The 24,795-nt window shown below is 43.5% G+C and overlaps 1 long non-coding RNA gene across 2 annotated transcripts in view; it reads left to right on the forward strand.

Moving 5' to 3' along the window:
- Positions 1-24,795, forward strand: part of LOC132592635 (uncharacterized) — a 40,708-nt gene that overhangs the window by 468 nt on the left and 15,445 nt on the right. The window contains exon 1 of one of the 2 annotated variants that reach the window (XR_009558128.1): positions 2,953-3,245. The exons of the other annotated variant lie outside the window; for it this stretch is intronic. This is a non-coding gene — a long non-coding RNA (uncharacterized LOC132592635). Of the gene's footprint in view, positions 1-2,952; positions 3,246-24,795 lie in introns of those variants that run through there. 2 annotated transcript variants of the gene reach the window in all.

Below are 24,795 nucleotides of genomic sequence, written 5' to 3' on the forward strand. Positions count from 1 at the left end.
CTGACTTCTGAGTATTTTATTTTATGAAATTTGCATACCGCCCTTCATCCGCAGGTCTCAGGGCGGTTCACAACATAAAAACGCCACATGATAAAATAAGAACACACACACACAAACCCCCTCCCCCACATGTCTAGGATTGCACGGTAACTGGCGAAGCAAACAATTTGGAGGTATATAAATCAATAGCCACGTAGATTCAACCTTGAAGTGAGAAAGAAGTAATAAACTGGTGCCCGGTTTTCATAGGGTGCTTCTGAATGGAGCCTTGTATCGCAAGCATAAAGGTCAGATCTGCACATTCAGGTATAAGGCACATTCAGTATATTGTATAAACTGATGGAAGTAACTTTATGATGTATCTGGTGCCAATGTCACTGTGTGTGTGTGTGTGTGTGTGTGTGTGTGTTAGTAATCACTAGCCAGGATATAGACATACCAAGAAACAAAACAATCTTGAATGAGATTTGAAGACTGCTTGCATTTCCCCCTTCTTGGAGGTCTTCAAACACAGGCCAGACTAGGTGTCCTCTTAAAAACAACAACCCTCCAACTACTTGAGAAGCTTCTGGCTTTTCACGTTGTTTCTGGCTGGGAGCAAATGTCTTCCTAAGTCATTCCAGCTCTCCTCCAAGCTCTCTTATTGTGGCAAACATTTGATGTTACAGAGGAAATGTATTGCCATTGGGTCAGTATGTACAGCACAATCAGTTCATATGTACTTAGAATAAATCCAACTATGCTCTAGTTAAGTGTGTATATGATCGTAATCTCAAAGGTTACCTTTCCATTCTCCAGCACTTTGAACCAGAGATTTTGCACACTTGAACCCAATGCTCTAGTCTATTGGGTAAGGAGAAGCTATTTGATAGGAAACTGAGGTTTGGACCAAAGTCATCAACCAAACAAAAGCATGCTTCTCTGGGTTTTAAACAATGCACAACAAAGTATGTTCATGAACCACCACCACCCCATTCCCCTTCTACACTGTTGCAAATAGTTTCTATTTTTTAACTGAAGTATACTCATTCATCTGTGTTTAGTTACACTTTTTACAGCAGCCAATATATGACACATGCTTTAAGGAGAATCCCTCTCCTGTGCCAGTTAGAAATATTACTTCACTTTCCCTTTAGTGGTGCTTTTCCTGGTAGACCTAGTTCCCATCAAAAATAAAACTGAGCAGCAAAGTTAAAGAAGAGTTGAAGCTTCCTAGCTTTATCTGTCCCTGTACAATGCACCATTGTTGTCAACAACCACAGGATAGGAAGGGCACTTCAGTTCCTCAAAGCAGATATATTCATTACCTACCTCTTTTCTGGGAATGAACATGAGCCACATAAAGGCTGCTGAGAAACACCCTGTGGTTTAAAGCATGTTTATACATCTTCCTGATAATCATCCATTCCCACACTTTTCAGTGCATTTCCTCTTCACTTTCCAAATTGCAAAAAGTCTCGTTCTTTTTTTAAAGCTACTTTGTTGCACTCAGACTGGGGTGGGGAACCTCCAACCCACAGGCTGGTTTGGGCCTTACATGGGTCCCAGTTTGTCCCACAAGGCAATTTCCTGCAAACTACACATACTTTTTCCATACCTAAAGTCATTTATGATGTATGGTGTGGACACAAATGGCATGCAACCAGAGGCGTCCTTCCCATAGGGGCTAGTGGCTCATTGCGCCAGGGCGCCGGCCTCTCAGGGGCGCCCCAGCATTGGCGAGGCCACAACAAGCCACTAAGCCCTATGGTGGTTCCTCCTTCACTGCTTCCTCTCCCTCGGCTGCAGGAATCCCCTGCCCGCCGAGCCACTGTTGCCTGAGGGAGTGGTGGGAGCGGCAATGGCGGGAGTGGCTCCTGAGGGGCCTCCTCCACATTACCGGTGCTCACTGCCCCCCCCCTCCCAGGGCACAGGCGGCGGAATGGCAACCGCTTCCCGGTCCTCGGGCCGCTGGACAGCAGCGAGACTGCTGGCAGCGGGCTGTAGTCAGGCAGCCCCAATGGCTCCCTCCACCCCAGGCTAAATTTTGGGAAAGGGAGGGGGGCACCGGAGGGACCTTTGCGCCATGGCGCTGGATGTGCTTAAGACAGCCCTGCATGCAACCAACCCCAGCAGAAGGCAGAGCAGAAGTCACTGCCTGTCAGCTAATGAGCAGTGACTTTACGACTGCTGGATCCATAGCTGATCCTTGCAGGAAAACAGCTTTGCCCGCCCTTGGCTCAGCACTTCCCAAGCTGCTGTTCCCAAGTGTCCAAAAGCCAGTTGGGCCTTTGACAGGTGGGTGGGACAACCCACTTGTCAGTCATCAGCTGGGTTGTCCACCCACCTGTCAAAGGTGCCTTGGGGGGTGGGGTGAGGACAGGTGAGACCAAAAGGTGTCTCACCCCTGCTCTAGGGCAACAGGCCATTTTTATTCACTTTAGTTATGCAAACCTACATTTATGGTATGTGCTTGAATCCCTCCCATAAAGTAGTGACAGTCTGGAGACTGCTTGTGTGGCAGTGGCTCAATGCAGAGATTCGTTATTTCAATTGGTCCTACTTGTGTGCAGAGAGTTTTCTTGCCCTCCTTGTGCAGAACTAGACTTTCCACATGGGGAACTTCCCAATTTGGATGATTTATCAGTACCCTAATCATTGCTTTTCTGCTTTAGGCTAGAAGTGAAAAAGGAGCTTTAATTGCAGATTTCTAAGACCCTGTAGCCAAAAGGCCAGTTGCATTCCTCCCAGCTTCAAATACAGAGAAGGGGGGTGATTTGCAGTGAGACCATTGTGTGTGGGAAAAGCGTTAAATACCTCCTCACTGTACTGCCGATAATGATTGCCCAAGCTGCAGGGAGGGGGCGGGGAGGGAGAAAAACAGATATTACAGGCAATATATTTTGGGAAGGGAAGGGTAGAAGTGATAGAGTTTACTAGTCCTAGAAAGGAGAGATTATAGAGAAGGAAATGGCTAGAGCACAATAGTGGTTGAGCAATTTATACACCTGGGAAAATTACACAGCTGTTCCATTAAGTTTTTCAAAAAGCTAAGGAGAAGGTTGGAAGCAGGATGGGGAAAAAGAGGGAGACGTTTTGTTAATTAAGTCTCTTCATGTAAGCATGACTACTTCCTCTACAGATATTATACTCATGGGTTAGAGGGCTTTCTCTGCTGGTTGCAACTTTGCCAACTCCTGGGCCAGAAAGTCCTCATTTCCAGCACACTCTGGAGCAGCTGCCTCTCTGGGATGGGAAAGACCCAAGTAAGTGATTCTTTTAGTGGTTGAGGCTGTGGAACGTTGGTTAGAGCATGGTGCTGACAATGCCAAGGTTGCAGGTTTGATCCCCATTTGGGGCAGCTACATATTCCTGCTTTGCAGGGGGTTGGACTCGATGATCCCCAGGGCCCCCTCCAACTCTACAATTACATAATTCTATGAAAGTGAGAACAAATCTTATTTTAGCTTCTCTTCCAGGCATATTCCTCCCTCTAGGTCTAAGCTCCAGTCCAGAGGTTTCAAGAGCAACACAGAGATGTTTGCAAAAGAGCTTTCAAACAGGCCTACACTAAGCTTTGGCTGTGTGAACACCTGTTACCCTCAGGAGAAGTGGTGCACACAGCCAGTGCTGAATCAAACTCTTCCCTGGCTATCGGCTAACATCACGCCCCCCCCCCCATGATATCAGCTGAGTGGCGTGTGGGTGTGGTTTTTTTAAGGCATTACAGTCCAGCCAAGATTGTTTCACAGGCTGGTGGTATCCAACCCCTGCAGTACAGAATACATCTGTGAAGATTATATGGGCAAAATGGGGAAAGGCAAGAGATTTAGAAATTAGGTGAAGTGTGGGGCATAGAGGAGAGGCAAGTCAGAAGGCAAAAGAGAGATGGGCAAACTTCTCCCACCATAACAATGAGTTGGCAGGTGCTATTTCTTCATAAGACTATGGAGAAATGGCACCAGCCAATGCAGTGAATTTGGAGAAAAAAGAACATGGGAGATAACTGGTGCAGCTGAATAGAGAGTGATGGCAAACTCACAGTATGCAGAAAGTATAATAGCACAGTTTAAGCTCCCGCCCTGACAGGAGACTGTGAGACTTCCCAGGACCTCAGAAAATTAGAATATCGTTGAAAAGTGCATTTATTTCAGTAATGCAACTTATTATTTTTTTATTTTTCTTTTAATTTTTACAAATGCTTTCTTTTGGAAATTTTACAGTAATAAAACAAATAGTTACAATAATACAAAAATAAACATCACTATTACATTTCATTAATTACATTCCATTTATAATTGACCCGCCTAACGACAAATAATTACAATTACAACAAATGATTGACATATCTTGCTTTGCATGTCATGCATCTATCTCATATATTGGTTTCACCTTTTAAGTTGCATTACTGAAATAAATGCACTTTTTCCCGAGTTTCACCTGTATATGTCTGGAGAGAAAGTCATAACAGAAAAGCATCCCTATAAACAATGGCAGCAATGGGCTAGGAGCTTTATATACGCCTCTTCTCCTCTTCCCTTACTTTTATACTTTGCCAATGCTAAGTTTAAATGATAACCTTAAACCTTTAAATAGTTTTAAAAGAGAATGTGTAGCCACCCTGGAAAAGTCTTGCTGGCACAGGCATTGTCCTAGGCCACCTTTCCCAGAATGAGAATGATGAGGCAGAGAGGGAGGTGGAGGTTTGCTGCCACTGTGTTAGCAGTACAGTAGCATAACATTGAAACTAAAGGGGGGGGGAGAGCTGGGGTGTAAGGAAACCAAGTGGAGTCCAGGAAATGCTAAATTGCTGCCCTACTTTAGAGAAACTATTGCATCAGTTCCTCTAACAGGTAGGCTAGTGTTGCCTACATTGAAATAGTTAGTACCTGTTGTTTGTGCTCCTGTATCCACAACCTGAGGGTTTTGTTGCAGTTTCCTTCTTTAAAGAATGTGGCCATTATCTCAGTTCTTCGCAAGCACTTTTAAAAGCCAAACCAATTAATTTTGAAGTCCTGGCATAAAGTCCCAGTTGTTGAGACCCCATTCCTTTTGAAATTAATTAAACTCCTCTTTTAGCAGCTCCGGATCACTTCTAATTCTGATTCTTCTTTTTTATCAGCCCCTGTTTGTAATAATCCAGTCTATCCCACAGTCTTTTGTCTAACTAACCTCACACTCAAGAGAAAAATCTAGATCCCAATCTGGGCTTTGAGCAGCTATGCTCGGTGGGGGGGGGGGCATCTGGCAAATTGATGAGTGTGGCTCAGCCATTTCAGTGTGTCATTCATCAAACATTCCTGGAAAAACTGTGACCAGCTATAACGGCTGTTTATGGACACAGAGTCACTTATGAGAGATGAACTCTCATTGCTGCTTGGGGAGTTAATAAGCCTCCAACATTCCCATCACACTGATTAACTGCTCACTTTGGGGAGTGGACAGGTCCTTCCATGATGGAAGTTTAGGGGGAAGGTAAGGAAGGTTGGAGGGATGCGGGTGGCGTTGTGGGTTAAACCACAGAGTGCCAGAGTGCCAGAACTAGGAGTGCCAGAACTATCTTCTCTTGTTAGGGTTATAGGACTTATTTCAGGGTGCAAAACCCACAAAACATTGGAGGCAGTTTTCAGAAATGCTGTGTCTCCATGAATCAAAAGAATAACCACTGCCAACTGTGTGTGATAACTAGATGTTTAACACATGCTGCTGATCCAAGGCATGTGGCATAGAATGAGGAGAAAGGGAGTACAGTAGAAAGGGAGAAAGGGAGTACAGTTCTGAGGAGGCTGTTTTGATTGTAGATCTCATTATTTGCTAGGGTTGTGACTAAAATGGAAGGAATTATAAACATCAGAAGACTGGCGGTTCGAATCCCTGTGAGGGGTGGATTTCGTTGCTCGGTCCTTGCTCCTGCCAACCTAGCAGTTCGAAAGCACACAATGCAAGTAGATAAATAGGTACTGCTCCAGCAGGAAGGTAAATGGCGTTTCTGTGCGCTGCTCTGGTTCTCCAGAAGCGGCTTAGTCATGCTGGCCACATGTCCCGGTAAAGCGAGATGAGCGCCACAACCCCAGAGTCATCCGCGACTGGACCTAACAGTCAGGGGTACCTTTACCTTTACCTTTACAGTGGTATCTCAATTTAAGAACAGTCTGGTTTAAGAATTATTTGGTTTACAAACTCTGCAAAACCGGAAATAGTGTCTTGGTTTGAGAACTTTACCTCGGTCTAAGAACGGATTCCAAACAGTGGAAGGGCACCGGCAGCGGAAGGCCTCATTAGGGAAAGCATGCCTTGGATTCAGAATGGTTTTTAAGTTCGGAATGGATTAAGTTTGTAAACCAAGGTACCACTGTATTGCAAACAATAGAACACCTCAGTAAATACTATCAGCTTACAGGAAGCATGAAAGAGTTGAAGTTTCTTATTGGAACTATGAAGAGGAATTAAAAGTATGTGCCATGGTTTGTTTTTTAATGACAGAATTGTACTTTGAGACCTAAGGAAAGAAATACCTAAGTACATTAAGTCATTTGGGAACCGAGCTATGTACTGTAAAAGAAGAGCTGGGAAAGCTGTTTATTGGCCAGGCATTTGTGCTAAACAAGATACAGTCGTGTACCAGATGTCATTACTTCAGGGATAAGAAAATCAATTATGTACAAAGTAATGTTCTGTAAAAAGGGAGAGATGAAATAATAGCAGGAACCAAACTGTTCTTGATTGGGTGCAAGGAGTAGAAGCAGTTCTGGACATTGTTATTCTAACTAGACACATTTTGTTTGAAGAAATTGTGTAGTGTGAAATAAGTTTTTGTGTAATTGGGATATGTGATTTAATAAGCAGCTAGGCTGTTTCTTAAAAAGAGGCAAACGGCATTCAGACAAAATAAAGGACAGTCAGATATAATGGTAAGATTAAGTTTGTGCCCTGGACAATGTAGTAAATAATGCATTAATTCCTTATTACAGGCAACAACTACACAGTTTTGAGCAGTCATTTTGTGACGATCCTCCATTAAACCCTAGTATACCATAGCAGGAAATATAAACAGAACCTTGTTTATATTTTACAAGGACCATAATCATTCTGGGCAAATCCTAGTCACCACAGTTATAATGGGGTGGGGTGGGTGGTGGCTCCGCAACTTCTCAGTTATACTTTCGGGGGAGAGGGCATCTTGGTGTCTATCAGGACAGAAAATATTCTTATCCCTAAAGAATTATAGGGAGGGGGGCAGCATCCCCTTAGTTGTTCTGTCTTTTTCTTTATAAATTTCCCCAACTTCAACTTTCTGTTGCTATTCTTCCTTCCTTCTCTCCTTTCCTGTTCTCTTCTGGTTGCAAAAAGTTTTGGGGGTGCAGAGGAGGGGTCATGCACAGGTAGCTTCCACAGTAGTGTGTGTGTGTGTGTTGGGGAAGCTGAGAATACACCCTGCTTCTGGGGAACACCTGTAGAGAATGGAACTCTTGGAGCAGCAGCTCTTTTGAATAATTAAAGTTGCACGTTCACTAAAGTGTTCCACACTTTGTTCTCTTGTGGCATCACTTTTTAAAGTTTTCAGCTGTAAACACTATGATTTCCTTTCCCCAATCCTTAAACAATGGCGTATAATGGCTCCACCTAGTGGCAGCAGCTACAGAATAGCTTCCCATTTCACTTGAGCCATTCTTGCCATGATGATGCCTTAACTGTCTTTAAGCAGTCTCATTTAAGGGATGCTTCACGTTGCACAATAATTTAGAATAAAAACCCAGCTCACTCAAAATAATTCAGGCATGATCAAATGTTTTGTGGCTTGGTTTGGTTTTTTACCAGGAGGACACTGATAAACAGCTGAGATAAATTTATGTACTGTACTAACTTTAAATTTATATCCCACCTACCTTCCATCACAGAACCCACATAACAGAAAAGTGATTGGAAGAATGTTGAAAGGCAGAGGAATGTGATGGAATTTTGGGTGGAGTTAGAGTGAGTGACGGGGGGGGAGGGATCCTAGTTGGAGAGTGGCCAGAGAATGAGAATGAGATGTGAGGTGGTTGGCATCTGTCAAGACACAATGGAGTGCATCTCCAGGGGTGAAAAATGACTGCATTTTCAGCACTGAAGTGACCTCCCCAGGATGCAAGTGTGTATGGGGGTCCTGGGCTGCCTTGACAACAAGATCCCCTTCTTAGCCCCACTGATGTTGTAGGAAGGAAATCAGAGCAATATGTTTGGCACCAGCTTGGCTGTAGGGGTTGCTGGAAGGAGGCATACAGGGTGCCATCTAACCATCTTAGGGGCTCCACTCTGGATTTCTGTACAGTTTACTCCTTAGTCTTCTCTCGAAGTTCCCCTGCAAGGCAGCAGAAGTTTAGGATCAGAGTGTTCCTTCTCTTAGGTAGGCTACCTTCCCAGATTGACAAGCCCCATCTGTCCCTCAGTTCCCTCTAGCATGTGCAGAAACTTCCTTCTTGACCATTGGACCCACCATTGGTTTGTCAGTTCAATCCGCCATAGCATGTCTTCGCTTCCCTCACTTGGTTTAGCTGGCAAGTTGAAGCCTTTTCCCGGGGTGTGGCCACTGCTGTTCCATGCTGACATCTTCTAGGAGCCACAGGCGAGAGCTGAATGCAGGAGAGGGAATGAAAACATAGTGGCTAGGGGGCATATGTGGAATTTTGAGGAACTCCTGTGGGTTCCAATCACAAAACAGATGCAGTTAAGGATGTGGCATTACACAATATGGGTGCTGTGAGGAGCATGGGATAATGGATGCCACAGCTGAATGTCCCCCACACATCAGCTGGCCATCAGTGGGGGAAAGGCACCTACATTAGTCTCTGCCACACTCACTGAGAAAATATATTTGTACGCCTCCTCTGTTCAGAACAGATGGGAGACTGGGTGTCCAATCATAGCATGAAGTGAACAGTGGGCAGGTTTAAAGGTGTGTGTTTAAGAGGCTGAGCTGAACCAGTGCAAACAGGAACTGAGCAGGAAGAGCTAATAGTCTCCTGTCCGTTGAAATGTTAGAGGATATTTACTGAGACCTTTAGCAGGTGTCACAGGAGCTGTGGGAGGGCACACTGGGACCCATGCATGTCACATTAGTAAACTCTGCATTAGGATAGTAGAACACTTTATTTTAGTAATCTGTATAAATTGACTACTTGTTCTGAGTGTTACATTCCCTAAATAAATGTATGTTTGTGTTTTAACTGTGTTCTGGTATGGGTAGATTCTAGGACCAGTATATCTCACCTCACATGTCTTGTGTGGATGTACTCACGCAAGCATGTAGAGGGAGAGTCCTACTGCTCTCTGAATCTCAGTAGGTGGCGGCAGCAATACATTGAGAGGTTTTCCTCCTTAGTGGCGCAGTTGCTGTCTCTTTGCCAGATATGAAAGGCCTTCCTTTTCTTGTCAATAATGCATTCAATCTCACTGTCATTCTCATCAAACCAGTCCTGGTGTTTCTTTTAGGGGTGAGCAGAGTAGATCCTAAAAAGGGCTGCTCAGTCATGGATACAGCTGCTGAGCTGCTCAACTGCCTCATTCCTTGAGTCAGAACGACTGACTCTGTATCCACCACCCATGTGCTGGTTAATGACTAGGGGCTTCCAGATTTCATGGTCCTGCCCCCATTACTATTTGCTGATCGCCATGGGACTTTTTTGGGTTCGGGAAAGGTTTTTGGAAGACGCCTGTGCATGAATTTGTTTTATGTGTGTAGCTCAGTGCACGCTCACCAATGCACAGTCTTTGTTGAAAGGCTGTGTTCCGATGGCATGAGTATCACGACAACCGGTAGATTCTTATCTGCTGCAGCCTTCATCCATCTTCACAGCCATTGTAACATGCCACTTGTTATCTTCCACCTGTTCTGCCATTGAGGACTTCTTAGATCATTCCTTGTCTAGCTCCTCCTCTTTGTCTAACTCCTCCCCTGCTGGGAGTCCGAGACTCCCAACAGCTTTGCTCACAAGGGTCATCATAGGAACATATAAGCCCACTCACAATGATGAGGTCATGATCCAGTGAGTGAGATCCTGATAACAAGGAGTGCCTGGCACAATATTATTGAAATAGTCTCAATGCTGTAGCATGTGGCACTTTTGATGGGTTAGAACAGTGATGGGCAACCTTTTGAGCTTGGTGTGTCAACATTTGCCAAAAAACCGAGCAGAACTCAGGTGGTGTGTCACTTCAAGAAAAACACACATCATAATTTCGCAATATTTATAGTTTAAATAACAAAAATGTATAATTGTAATATATAACTGTATTTAATAAACCAAAAACTAATTATTTAACCAAAACAAAACAAAACAACCTTATTTATCACAAAGTGCCCAGAGTTGTTGAGCTTTTTGGGGGGAGCTGCTGACCAAAGTTTTGGAGGTTTTTTTTGGGGTTTGTGTGCAAAAGTTGCTTTGCTTTTTTTGGGGGGGGGATGCCCCAAAGCTGCTGCGCTTTGGGGGAAGAAGAGAACAGAAATAAATGACGAATAATACCTTCGCTGGAACTAACACGCAGCACCAACATAGTCTGCCAAAGCGCCAAAAATCCCAGCACAGAACGGGTTAAAAAACAAATGCTGTTACACCCAATCGTCTGCCAAAGCGCCAGAAAAAAACAGCACAGAAAGGGTTAAAAAACCAACAACAACAACAACAATAACACCACGAATGGGCCGATGGGGTGCGCGCCAGCAGTGAGGGCTCTGTGTGTCATGTCTGACACGCGTGTCATAGGTTCGCCATCACTGGGTTAGAAAAATGAAAACAAAAGCAAGAGCCAAATAGTATTGGGCTAACCTGATTTTTTTAAATCAGGGGATTTGAATGGGCGGCAGTGGAAACATGGATAGCAGGGAATAGCTCAGGGACTTCCTGTCAGAAGCTGATAATCTCATCTTAACTATTTACCGAGCTCCACTTGAGGTACCCTATTTCTCATATTTAAAGACATACCCATAAAATAAGCCATAGCAGGATTTTTAAGCATTCAAGGAATATAAGCCATACCCCGAAAATAAGACATAGTGATAGGCGCAGCAGCAATGCCGGCCGCGGCAGGAGGAGGAGGAAAAAAATAAGACATCCCTTGAAAATAAGTCATAGTGTGTTTTTTTGAGGAAAAAATAAATATAAGACGTGTCTTATAATATGAGAAACACGGTAGATGGCACTGCTAATGACAGAAAAAGTTTCACGTGCCTAAAAATAAATGCCCCACGAGGGTGTTACTTGCTTCATTCTTGTCTTTGAATCTGCATGAAGAAAACACACAGAGAAACTTTTGGAATGGGGCTACAGGGAAGTATTTCTGAAGTCTGAATATCTTTTCCCTTTCATGCTCTGACAATTATATGCCTCCAGAAACTCGTTCTTCACACATCAGGGAAAGAAATGAATTTAGTTCACAAGGGGGCACAGCCAATTAAGGTAGAACATCTAGAGTAGGTTCACTGTGATTAATTATAATGTGTAAAGACATAAAATTATGCAAGTCCTGCACTCTTGATTTTTATGCTGTGCCATGCTACAATGAAAGACTGGTTAAGATGCTTGAAAATTATTACAGAGCAGAATGAAGCAGTAATGGTGTATCAAAGTGACTTTAAGGGCATATATCATTGATAGTGTATAATATCCACTCTCTGTGTGCTCCTCAGGTGTTGGTTGTACCATTGGGCTACAGAAGTAGCTTACTGCGGACAGGTTCCAACTTTTGTCTCTTCTTTGGGCCTGGCAGCTGTCTGTCATATTTAGAAGTCATTTCCCAATACAGTATAGCTTTTGCTTTCCTTATGCTCATATTATAGTAGAGGGGGGAAAATCTATATTCCATCATATAATATTTGTTCCTCTGCAAGTAGAGTAGAGGCATTCTGGTTGTATTTCAAACAAACCTCTTCTTTCTCAGAACTTGCTAATGGGAGGAAAAGCCCTACCCACCAGCTATGACCAGCTATGCCTAAAAAAATATGATAGCTTGGGGATCATTTCAAAGGCTGTGTTGCTGAACTCCAGGAGGAGTGTATGTGTCAAATAAATGTTTGGGGGAAATCAAAATGCATATACTGCTTGATGGTAACTAAACTTCTAACCAGTTTACAAGAAATATTGCAATTATCTATCAATAAAAAATGGGTAAAAACAAATATTTAAAAACATTTAAAAACAATCAAAATCAGCAGTAAACACATCAACATTTACATGTCTGGATAGACTTACTTACCTAAGAAAAAGAAAAGTAAAAGTGCCTGCCTGGTATCAATAGGAAAGGAGTTGCAAACTGTAATTCATGCCACACCAAAATAAATATTTCTTGCAAATGTGGGGTGATTATTGTGTGGTACCTAAACAAGTGCCAGTTTCACAGATTGAAGCAGCTGAGTGAGCACATATGAAGTAAGGTGATCTTGCAAGTAAACTGGTCCCAAACTGTTAAACACCTTATATACTGATAGTTACACCTTGAACTTGGCCTGGTAACAAATTGGCAACTGGTGCAGATCTCTGAGCATACGTATAATATGCTGACAGTGCCTCACTTCAGGCAGTAACCTTGCTGCAGTATTCTCTACTAGTTGCAGTTCCCACCTCAAGTTCAAGGGAAGCCCCATATAGAGTGCATTCCATTAATCCAGTCTTGAAGGTGCCAATGCCTGAACTACTGTGCTCAAGCTCTCCCAGTCCGGGAGCGGTCATAGCTGTTGTACCAGGTACAGCTAGTAAAATACGCTTTTAGCCACAGAGGCCTCCAGTGACTAGGTCCAGAAGCACTGCCAAATCATGTACCTGCTCCTTCAAGAGAAGTGCAACCCCATTCAGGGCAGGCAGTTGACTAAGTTCTCAGACATGGGAATCACTCGCCCACCGTGGATTCATCCCACCCAAATTTCAGCTCAGCTTATTTTCTTCATGCATCCCACTATTGCCTCCAGTCACTGGTCCAGTCCTGTGCAGCCTCTCCTGAATCAGATGTTTTTTGAGAAATAGAGCTCGGTGTCATCAGCTTCTCAGCCTTTTGGCTAAGAGCAAACATGGCAAATTTGGTCTTACCTCCTGCTGATTACTACTTGGCAGCCTTCATTTTAGAATTGCTTTACAGTTCTCTGGCCTTTACGGAAATAATGGTGCGAAATTATGCCTGGAAAGATATGTGCAGATTTCATGGTTGTTATTTGGACACATTTGGAAGCAAAATTAAAGTTCTGGTTAAGCCAAAATATGGTTTTTAAAAATTTATTTAGAAAGCCTACAATTTGATCCTGTGCATTTTGCTCTGAAGTAATTTCCGCTGAGTTCAGTAGGACTGAGTTGTACCTTGGTTTACAACCATAATCTGTTCTGGAGGTCCGGTTGTAAACCAAATCAGGTTGTAACCCAAGGTGCGCTTTCACCAATGGGGCCTAAAAAAATTGGGTTGTAACCCCCCCAAAAAAAAGGGTTGTAAAAAAAGGGGGGACACGCATTTCCGCGTTTGACGTGGTTGTAATCCAAAACGGTTGTAATCCAAAAGGGTTACAAACCATGGTACCACTGTAATGCCTTCTGGTAGATGTAGATCACTCATGTGGGGTAATTAATAAAACAATTATCTGGATCTCAAGATCCAAAGCATAGGCCTAAACATGCTCTCCAGCAAGAAAGAGACCCCAGCAGAATTTAAAATCACAGAATCATGCAGGACAATGAAACGTGGGAATAATAGGCTGTTAAACCTTTTAAATATCCCATTATTCCACTTACAGCGCTTCCCCCTCTCTGCCCCTGTTTCAATGAACAGACCACACTGTTAGTAAGTTTATATGCTTTACTTACAAAACTCCTAAGTTTACATTCATGTGTTATTCCATGCAGCAACAAGAAGAACACAGGTAGAAAGTATTGGGTTTATAAAATATGGTGAAATAGCTCTAAGCACGCGGTCAGAGCTTATAGAGAGCAAGCTATGTCTTATCTCAGTAAATTCACATGGTGAAAGAGAATTAACAAAGGAGGAAACTTAACTTCCTTCTTTCCAGGTGAGGGGCATGACCTAGCTAGGATTACAATTCTATGATCTTAACCCTTAATGCATTTAACTAGCCCTATGCTAGTTAAAACCAGAGGGAAAACCAAAGATCTGTTCAAGAAAATTGGAGATATGAAAGGAACATTTCGTACAAAGATTACCATAATAAAGGACAAAAGTGGAAAGGACCTAACAGAAGCAGAAGACATCAAGAAGAGGTGGCAAGAATACACAGAGGAATTACACCAGAAAGATATGGAGGTCTCGTACACCCCAGGTAGTGTGGTTGCTGACCTTGAGCCAGACATCCTGGAGAGTGAAGTCAAATGGGCCTTAGAAAGCACTGCTAATAACAAAGCCAGTGGAAGTGATGGTATTCCAGCTGAACCATTTCAATTTTTGAAAGATGATGCTGTTAATGTGCTATGTTCAATATGCCAGCAAGTTTGGAAAACTCAGCAGTGGCCAGAGGATTGGAGAAGATCAGTCTACATCCCAATCCCAAAGAAGGGCAGTGCCAAAGAATGCTTCAACTACCGCACAATTGAGCTGATTTCACACGCTAGCAAGGTTATGCTTAAAATTCTACAAGGCAGGCTTAAGCAGTATGTGGACCGAGAACTGCCAGAAATGCAAGCTGGATTTCGAAGGGGCAGAGGAACTAGAGACCAAATTGCAAACATGCGCTGGATTATGGAGAAAGCTAGAGCGTTCCAGAAAAACATCTACTTCTGATTCATTGACTATGCAAAAGCATTTGACTGTGTCGACCATAGCAAACTATGGCAAGCTCTTAAAGAAATGGGAGTGCTTGATCACCTCATCTGTCTCCTGAGAAATCTCTATGTGGGACAAGAAGCTACAGTTAGAACTGGATACGGAATAACTGATTGGTTCAAAATTGGGAAAGGAGTACGACAAGGTTGTATATTGTCTCCCAGTTTATTTAACTTATAGGCAGAATTCATCATGCAAAAGGCTGGACTGGATGAATCCCAAGCCGGAATTAAGATTGCTGGAAGAAATATCAACAACCTCAGATATGCTGATGACACAACCTTGATGGCAGAAAGTGAGGAGGAATTAAAGAACCTTTTAAGGAGGGTGAAAGAGGAGAGCACAAAATATGGACTGAAGCTCAACATCAAAAAAACTAAGATCCTGGCCACTGGTCCCATCACCTCCTGGCAAATAGAAGGGGAAGAAATGGAGGCAGTGAGAGATTTTACTTTCTTGGGCTCCTTGATCACTGCAGATGGTGACAGCAGTCACGAAATTAAAAGATGCCTGCTTCTTGGGAGAAAAGCAATGACAAACCTAGACAGCAACTTAAAAACCAGAGACACTACCTTGCCAACAAAGGTCCATATAGTTAAAGCTATGGTTTTCCTAGTAGTGATGTAAAGGGGAAAAAAAAGACAGCTCGTGGCGCACGCGTTTGTCCTTCTCGGTCGGGTACACGATCTTGCTGCAGCGGGCACAGCGTAAGACCCCAACGGAAGGCAGACAGACCCCAGCAGACAGACCCCAGCAGAAGGCAGCAGTGGGAGTTGCCCCCGGCTGCCTGGAAAAGGCTGGAAAGCTGCATTGGTGGCGGCAAGGCTTGTAACACTCAGAAGTGAGTGGGAGGAGGAAGAGAAAGAGGGCGTGAGGGAAAGAGAGAGAGAGAGAGCGCACACACCAGCCTACCATCGGTGTGCACTGTTTTTTTTCAGGGTAAAAAGAGCAGAGGCTGGCGGGGAGGAGTTGTGGAGAACCGTGTGACTGCCCTCTCCCCTCTGAGGGGCGTGGACGTTGACCATGCCTCCTGGGAGGATTCCGGCTATGTCATCGCCAGCCAGCCAATCGGATGGCTGGGGTGGGGGCGTGGCTTGCCTGCCCCCCCCAGTTTTGATCCTGGGTACGCCCATGTATGGAAGTGAGAGCTGGACCATAAAGAAGGCTGATCGCTGAAGAATTGATGCTTTTGAATTATGGTGCTGGAGGAGACTCTTGAGAGTCCCATGGACTGCAAGAAGATCAAACCTATCCATTCTGAAGGAAATCAGCCCTGAGTGCTCACTGGAAGGACAGATCGTGAAGCTGAGGCTCCAATACTTTGGGCATCTCATGAGAAGAGAAGACTCCCTGGAAAAGACCCTGATGTTGCGAAAGATTGAGGGCACAAGGAGAAGGGGAACGACAGAGGACGAGATGGTTGGACAGTGTTCTCGAACATGAGTCTGACCAAACTGCGGGAGGCAGTGGAAGACAGGAGTGCCTGGCGTGCTATGGTCCATGGGGTCACGAAGAGTCGGACACGACTAAACGACTAAACAACAACAACAAAGCTCTATGCTTGTTAGTTATATTTGCCTGCGATTTACCACAAATTAGAATATTGGGCAAAATGTGGAAAAGATTAAAACTAGTGCTATTTTTCTAGAAAAAGAGGTTCTGGAACTCATGAAGAATACCTCCCTTGTTCTCTTATAATGGCAATGGTGCCCACCTGAGAGGTACTGGAACTGAGTTCCAGCGAGTTCCGGCTGGGGAAAAAATGTCTTGCTTAAAACAATTTTAAAATTTGCACTAGAATGCCTTTTCCATTAAGTGTTTTGTGAATATTTCAGTATTTCCTATCATCAGCCAAAAGGCATGATAATAAAATAGTGGTGCTAGGAAACGTAACAGTGAAGGTGCACTGGAAGAAGCACAGAAAAAACATAGGTGGCCCAGTAGTTGATGACAATGTCATGTAGATGCCCCATAGGAAATGAGTGAACAAAATGGGGCTTCCGGTTCAGCGCCAGCGCTGTCCGGTGGGGTCTGTCTCGAGCGCCGAGGCAGCCCGTCTTTGCGAAGGGGGGGAAGCAGCGGGGGCGACGCTGCACCCCATAGAGCCCTATATCGAGCATTATAGGGACGAAAAGTCTCAGCGGTGCCCCAATTCGGACTCCCCAACTCTCTGGTAGGCTCTTATAAGAGCTCCGGAGCGAGGAGGGTTGTAGTCGCGGGGCCATTTTGAGCACCATTGTTGCCTTCGCAGAGAGAAGCTCCGTTACGGAGGCGGAGAGCGCTGAATACTTCCAAAGAAAAAGGACTTGAAAAGTGGATGTCCGTGAGTAAGAAAGCTTAAAAATCTTATTGGAACTTAAATTTGGAGCGGGAGGAGATTTAAAAAACGGAAGCCGATCTCCCCCATATTGATTGAAAGTGGAAACAGTTAAGAAAATATCCATTGCCAAGACATTTGTGGATTTACTATATCTATGCATCTGCAAGAACTGTGCTGAAGTTCCCCTTGATGACAAGGTAGAGGGGAGAGTGTGAGATTTAATAAGAGAGAAGAGTCTCTTACTACCGCTGGAATCGGCGGTCCTGACGGACTCAGCAAGATTTGTGTAGTAGGGAGTTTTGAAACAATGTTGACAAACTGAGCTGCAAAAGTTGCCTATGAAAACTCCCCTTGGATTATAATTTAGAATCAAGTAATGGATTTAAATTTGTGAATATATTGTAACCAGTTTGGAAAAATGGCGATCGAATGAAAAACACTAACACTTCCTGTGCTCTGGGATAGCACTGTGTCCTTGAGAGGAGCACAAAAATGTCAACATACAGTTGGATTCAAAGAGAAAACTCTGAGACTCTTATGGGAACTTACTGTCGGAACACATAAACAGATTGCTCAATTAGAGGAAACGAACCAACTTCTTCAAGGGGACAAGGGCCAAAAAACGTTGGAACAAGAGAATAAAGAAGAAATAGAAGGAAAGCGAGAAGTATGTCAGCTTTTTGATCAGGAGGAAGTCTGCAATGAGAAGAAAGAGGAAAAAGTTTTTGAGCACGTGAGCCAGGGGAACGACGCTCCCATGGAAGGGGGAGCAGAAACTATGTCTGGACTTCAGAATCCCCATAGGGAACAAAGACTGTGGGAGAGGATTACTTACATTGAGTGGATGATACAAACAATAAAGGGGCAACAGCGAGGGAATGGAGAATTTGGTCATGAAAAATTTCGCAGAAAGGGAGTGGGGTGAATGGAAAAAGGATTTTTGTTTAAAGGTTGGCTAACATGGTTTTGAAACTGGTTTACGGATTATGGAATTTGCTGATCCGAGAAGGGATGTGCCGTGAACAGGGGGGGGAAGAGGCTAAAACTAGAAGATAAGATTTAAAATGGATTAAGAAAATGAGATATAGATTTTATAAAAGTATGAAAGTTCTTGCAGAAAAAATTTAGGCAAGGGAGGGAAAGTAGAATAGAGATGTGTTTTTCTTTTTAGATTTGAAAGGAGATTATTAGTATAGTTGGGAAGAATGAATAATGGGATAGCGGGGTGCTCTAACCCTCCCCCTGTGGTCGTCTCCGTTCTGGGGTTCCCTGGTGGCAGAGGGGGACTTCCGGAGTGGGGGGGAAGGGGGGAGGGGGAGAACCAGCTGGAAAAGAAACATCCCTTCTTTCCTTTCGTATCCTGGAGACTCTCGGTGGCAGGGAGAGTTCTGGGGTGTGGGGGGAAGGAGGGGAATGGAATGGAGATATATAAGCAAACAAATAAAAAATTTATTGATAATCTGATTAATTGGCTAAATGGACAATTTTAAATTAAATGAGATTAGAATGGTTGGTAAATAATGAAAACTGTAAAGATGGATGGCAAATGAAAATCAATAAAGGGGGGGGGTCTGGGGAAGCCCAAGAGACAATGTTTAGGAAATTAGATAAGGTTTAAATTTTTGATGTTGTGTGTTTTGTTTTTATTTTTATTATATTTTTCATGCTGTGGGTTTTTTTATTATTATTCTCTGTCATTGTTTTTATCTTATTTTCTTTTTTATAGTTTTTGGATGCTAAAGTTGGACAACAGCTGGGTGGATACTTGCCTGTTCCTATCCTTGCCATCCTGGGACCTCTTGGTGGCAGGGGGAGGCTCTGGGGGGTAGGAGGGAGGGGGGGTAGAGACCCAACTATAACATGAACCACATTTGATTGCCTACCTTTCGGGGGATTCTCTTGTGGGAGGAGAGGGCTCTTGGAGGGGGGGGGTAGGAGAATGTGAAAAATATGTTATGTATGTGTATGGTTTTTGTTATTATGTAAACTCTTATTATGTAAAATCAATAAAAATTAATTTTTTAAAAAAAGGAAATGAGTGAACAAAATGTGCCTTTGCACAGAGTAAGAACACATAGGATTTCAACTAAAGGCCATAAACCAAAGACATTTAGTGTGGGTAAGCCCTGCTGAACCAAACGGGTCTTGCTTAAAAGGAAATGGTTGGTGGAGAAGGATCAGAGGAAAACAGCCTGCAAATTCCACTAGAGGGCCTAGCAGATACATGTACTTCTAAATTGCCTTTTGCTTCGCCACTGTTTGCTCTTAAATAGCATGGGAGTAGGAAGCAAAGGGAAATAGCTTATTGTAATTCAATATTATTGCTGACCTTTCATATGTTATTGTACATGCTTGTGTTTTTTTATAATCTTTAGGAAAAAAAGAACCCAATTGAATGAAATATATAAATTATATATTAAAGCCAATAATGTTTTGCCAGACGAACAGAGTGACAAAATAATAATCACAGCCAGAACTGACCCTCTCATCAGGCAGAGTGAGACAACCATTTCAGGCATCAGGTATTGGGGGGGCGGGCAGAGGTGGCAGCCCCATCCCCAACCACCCTCTATAGCTCCTCAGCCATTTCCTTCTGCAGGGGGACAGGGCTCTTTGTCCCACAAGGCCTGCCCTGTGCCCACCTGAACTAGATTGCTGACCCTTGGAAGTAATGGGGGATGCCACCTTGTTGTTGTGCTGAAGTGAAATTCAGCTGTCAGTCATGTCAACTCCTGTACATGGAATTTGGAAGCCACCATCTTGTCCTTCACCCCAGGCAAGGAAATGCATCTGTTGGCTTTGGCCACTGTATAATTAAAATAATACCAATTTTAAAGAGAAATCAACATTAATGGACATTCTTTCTAAGAATAAATAACTCTGGAGAGGGTAGTAGGACAGTTGTTTATTGTGAAAGATGTGCAGCTTAAAGTTTTCAGTTATGTTTGAGGGAACTGAATGGAGAGACGCTCTGTTTCTGAAGCTGAGTTTGTACTGGAAATGGGATGGACTAGATTCTTTAATTTTGTTGTCAATATATAACTGAACATGCGCACCATTCAGCGTAGCTGCAATAATACAGAAGAAATAAATATTGGGACACATGACCAGTTCCAGTATAGTTGTTATATAAAACATATCTATGACCATAAGGTTTACATTGTAAGCTCCTTGTCTTCTTGCAGTCTGTAAAGCACCATGCATGCAGGTAGTAGAGAAAAACAGGAATTTATTTCTTACAAAAAGTGTCCAAGCTCTGGGAATAGCTTCTGGAACACTGATAGAACAAACAAGGTTGGACAGAAGCAAGTTGGACTTATTCCACTGTGAAATGGTGTCAACAAGGCAAAAGTGCCAGCTTTGGGCAACGATGGGGGAGGGCATTGTCACGTCACACATGCGATGCCATGCACATCACACACGTGGCACATGTTGTGCGTGCATCACTGGGGGGAGACTGAGCACCTAGCCCAGCACCTTGCTGCACGAATGGCTGTGGCTCCTCCTCTCTCATGCTCAGGAGGAGCTTGCCACTGATGCTGCGCCACATCTAGCTTGGTGTTTGGCTGAGCTCCCTGCTAAACAATATTGAGGGGGTGGAAGAAACCTCAGCCCATAGGAGTTGGCACGTATGCAACAAGGGGAGAGTTGAAGGTGAGGAAGAAAATGGTACGCAGGAAGAAGAAGGCTTAACCCTTTCTCTGCCCACCACTTTCCCTCTGCAACTGGGTTCCATATGTTTGCATTATAAAGCAGCTGAGAGGGAGAAGCAAAACCAGTAACCCAGAAATAGTTTTTGCTTGCCTGCTTGTTATATGTAGGTTTTATATACTGCCCTTCAGTTCCCAGGATGGCTTACAATTCACAGGTGGGAGCTTGTGGCCCTTGGGAGCTTGTTGGACTCCCAATTCCCATCAGTTGCAGCCACCATAACCAAAGGTCAGAGATGATGGGAGTTGAAATCCTGCAACATTGGATGGCAGAAGGCCCTCCCACCCCTGCTTTAGCTAAATAGATGGCCAAGGGCACCCTGACTGGCCATTATTTCCCAGGCAAAGTTGACTAAAAATCTTAGTTAGAATTTTAAGGTATGAGAACTAATGTTGAGAGCTGGGAAGTCAATAGCTTAAATTGTACCTGATCCCACCAAGTGGGGAGAGTGCTATTCAGATCATGCCCTGCTTTCCTCCCTGATTGCAGGCTTCCCATAGGCAACTTGCTTGGCCAGTGTGAAAAAAGAATGCTGGACCTTTGGTTTGACTTAGCAGGGCTCTTTTTATGATGTTCTTATATACTCAGTTTCAGCTTTCCTATGAAACATAGGGGTAATAACACTACAGGCCTGTTGTAAAGATTATTGAGATAATGTGTACCTGAAGCAATTAATGCACGCGGTATAAATTATAGGCATTCTTATTCCTGAGCATACTCCTTTTGCAATGCAATATTGTGCATTTTTATTCAGAAATACTCCCCCCCCTATATTCCAAGGTGAGAGAGAACATAGGATTGCAGCCTCGGAGATCTTTCTCGATTATCCAATACATTTCACATTAAATGCATGGTTGCATGGAATCCGAACATTTATCATTGCTGAAGTAGTTCTCTTTTAGAGGTAGTGTCTTTTTCTAGCATCAAAACTGCAATTAATCCTCTGTCATTTGGAAAATGAGATTCATTGCTGCTACATGTGCTGTGAATATGGCTGCAGGAGCATTGCAGACATCTAACGGATGGTGCCCGGGAGATCACCTGCAGTGGGCGCGACACAACTCATCTATGCCAATGACATCTTGTGAATTTTAAAAAACATATTTTTGCTTTTAGTTTTGCACATCCCAGCTGTGATACTTCAGCACATTGGACTATACCGCCTGTGCCTATTTTTAACCAGCTATGATTCCAGCTATGATGTCCTAGGAGTTGCCTCACCACTTCAGGGAACTATGTGAAGTGTGGGTGGGTTCCCACGAGGCAAGACACAGCGATAACAGCAAGAACTTTTATTGAACTACATAACTGGGAAACGGGCAAAGCAAATGCTTATATACATTCCTGAAAGCCTGGGCCACACCCACTCCCAACGTGATTGGCTGTCTAAACTTCCAAGCTGCAAATCATGACTCAGAGTTCAAGGGCCAATGGCAGAGGCTCAAATCCTGAAATGTTCTGTGATTGGACACCATGTATCGAATCCGAACACAGGAGCTCAGAATCCTTAGTCCAGACCATAGCTGCCAAGTTATCCCTTTTTTTTAAGGGAAATTCCATTATGCTGAATAGGCTTCCTCGTGAGAAAAGGGAAAACTTGGCAGCTATGGTCCAGACTCAAGCTCAGGCAAACACAGATCACTGAATACATAATTCTATGATTCTGTAGAATTATAGCAATTGTGGAGGTGGAAGGGACCATGAGGATCATCTAGTCCAATTCCTTGCAATGCAGGAATCTTTTGCCCAACATGGGGCTTGAACCCATAACCCTGAGTCAGTTGGTCTTTCCCCCCAATGCTTTTACTGTCTGTTTGCCCTGTCCCATGCAAAGATACCACTTGGACTCTCATCCAACCTCACTTATAAATATAAAAGATAGAGGATGGGGAGATTTGCAAATAGCAGGATTCTCTCCTGGAGCAAAGCTGTTTCCTCACTCCGAAGAGTGATATATTATACAACTTAATGATGGTTCACATTTCTCGGGTTTAACAACATGTATATTATGTTGTGTTTTTAAGATTTTTAAGATTATTTTTTTAATAAAAAATTTGGTTCTATACAATAGTAAAACAACAACAACAGCAGGAAGAGTGGGTTTTTCCATGGTTGTACCCTGATTATCAGGCAGCAGTAGTGGAGTATTTGTCATTTTCCCAGTGCTGCTCAAGACCTCAACGTGTTACATTGACAAGTGGGTTTGTTGTGCAAGAGCACCAAATCAGCTTCAATTGCGTAATCTCAAATTGCCAGTATGCAGTTGAATTCCATCCACAAAATAGTGACATTCCAGAAGTGCCCAACATCTGTGCATTTTTCTGATCATCTGGGAAAGAACTTGCAGGCACGGCTGTCTTAAGCATATGTGACGCCAGGGTGCAAAGATCTGCCCAGCGCCCCCCCTCAGTCGCCCAGGTGCGCAGGAGGGCAGAGCTGGCCGGCCGTCTCTCTGGCTCGGTCGCCCCCGAACTCGCGGCGCTCCGACTGACAGGTGGGCTCTTCCCCGGACTCAACTCTCGGGCCCCAGACTCTCGGCCTGGCACCCCTGAGAGCCCGGTGCCTGAGTGCCCTGCACCCCTAGCACCTATGGGTTAGACGGCCCTGTGTAAAGGTGGACTTCCTTTTCTCTGGCTTGTGGAGTTATTTTTTAAAAAGAGGAGAAAACAGGGGAAAGAGTTTGCAAGGGTGGCACTCATTGAAAAATTGACTTATTATTATTATTATTATTATTATTATTATTATTATTATTAATTCAACTTATACACCGCCCTATACCCAAAGGTCACAGGGCGGTTCACAACAAGACCACAACATAAAAAACCAAACCAAAAGCAGTAACCCAATAACCCCCGCCCTAAAAAGCCACATTCTAAAAGCAGAATACTTACATCCTTTCTGATTTTTAAAATTGTAAGCATGCATATTGTTTTCTCTCAGTTGTGGAGAGGCAGGCAGGCTTGTTGGCTGCATCTTTGAAATGGAACAAGTTCAGAACCTTGTTTGTCACCTCAGAAGACAAAGCATCCATTTGCTTAGCTTTGGAGTGTGAAAACACAGGTCAAAATGTCTCATTGTTTAACTGCAAAGTGGTGCACGTATCCATATTCAGAAGGCAAAAGGCCTAGAAATCTGCTTCTTTGAAACAGTTAAGGTGGCAGCAACGTGGTGGACAAACCTTTGTATAGGACTAATAATATGCACACATATTGCCATTGCAATATTGTTTTCCTTGCTTGTGCTTACATCAGCAAGGCATTGCAATAGGCAAATGACTCATCAGAGAAGTGAGAAATAGGTTGCTAGGCAACCCAGCAGCCTGGATGGGAGGCCGGCTCCTATGTCATGAAACTGACATGTCATGAAACTGACATGCTTGATGGTTCTCTAGATTTTAAAAATACAATAATTTTATGAGGCAGCAGAGGCTGGAAGGATGAGCATCCCTCACAGAGATGGAAGATGTCTGAGGACAGTGGGAGATACTGTACAAAGGAAGATTTGTGTAGAAGGGATGTATACTGATTAGAGAACAGAGTGGTTAACTAGAGAAGAAATATGACAGGACAGAAAAAGGGAAGCACTGCGCAATGGAAAGATGTAAATAAAATTTAAAGATTGGTGAAAATCTTTGGATTAATAGTTTAAAACTGGTAATAAGAAGGCTGTGCATTGTGCTGAGGAACAATCGACTCTGAGTTCACCGGCTGGAAAGAAAATATAAACAGAAAACATTAACAAGTACTATTCAAACTATAGGAAGTCACTCACTCGTTAGTTTTTAAGTACCTTTGAGTATAGAAGATGTGTTTCTCTGACTGTCCCTCATGATCCCTTCCAACTCTCTTCTTCTTTGGCAATCACTTGTAGCCGAATAAGATCGTCTTCCATGAACACGGTCTTAACAGTGAGTCCGTAACTGACTGTGGAGGCCAATTCTGGATCCACATGTCCTTCCACAGTGGGGACATTGTTTCCAGACGGGAATTGATTAT

This window comes from Zootoca vivipara, chromosome 9, assembly GCF_963506605.1.
Source record: "Zootoca vivipara chromosome 9, rZooViv1.1, whole genome shotgun sequence".
NCBI lineage: Eukaryota > Metazoa > Chordata > Lepidosauria > Squamata > Lacertidae > Zootoca > Zootoca vivipara.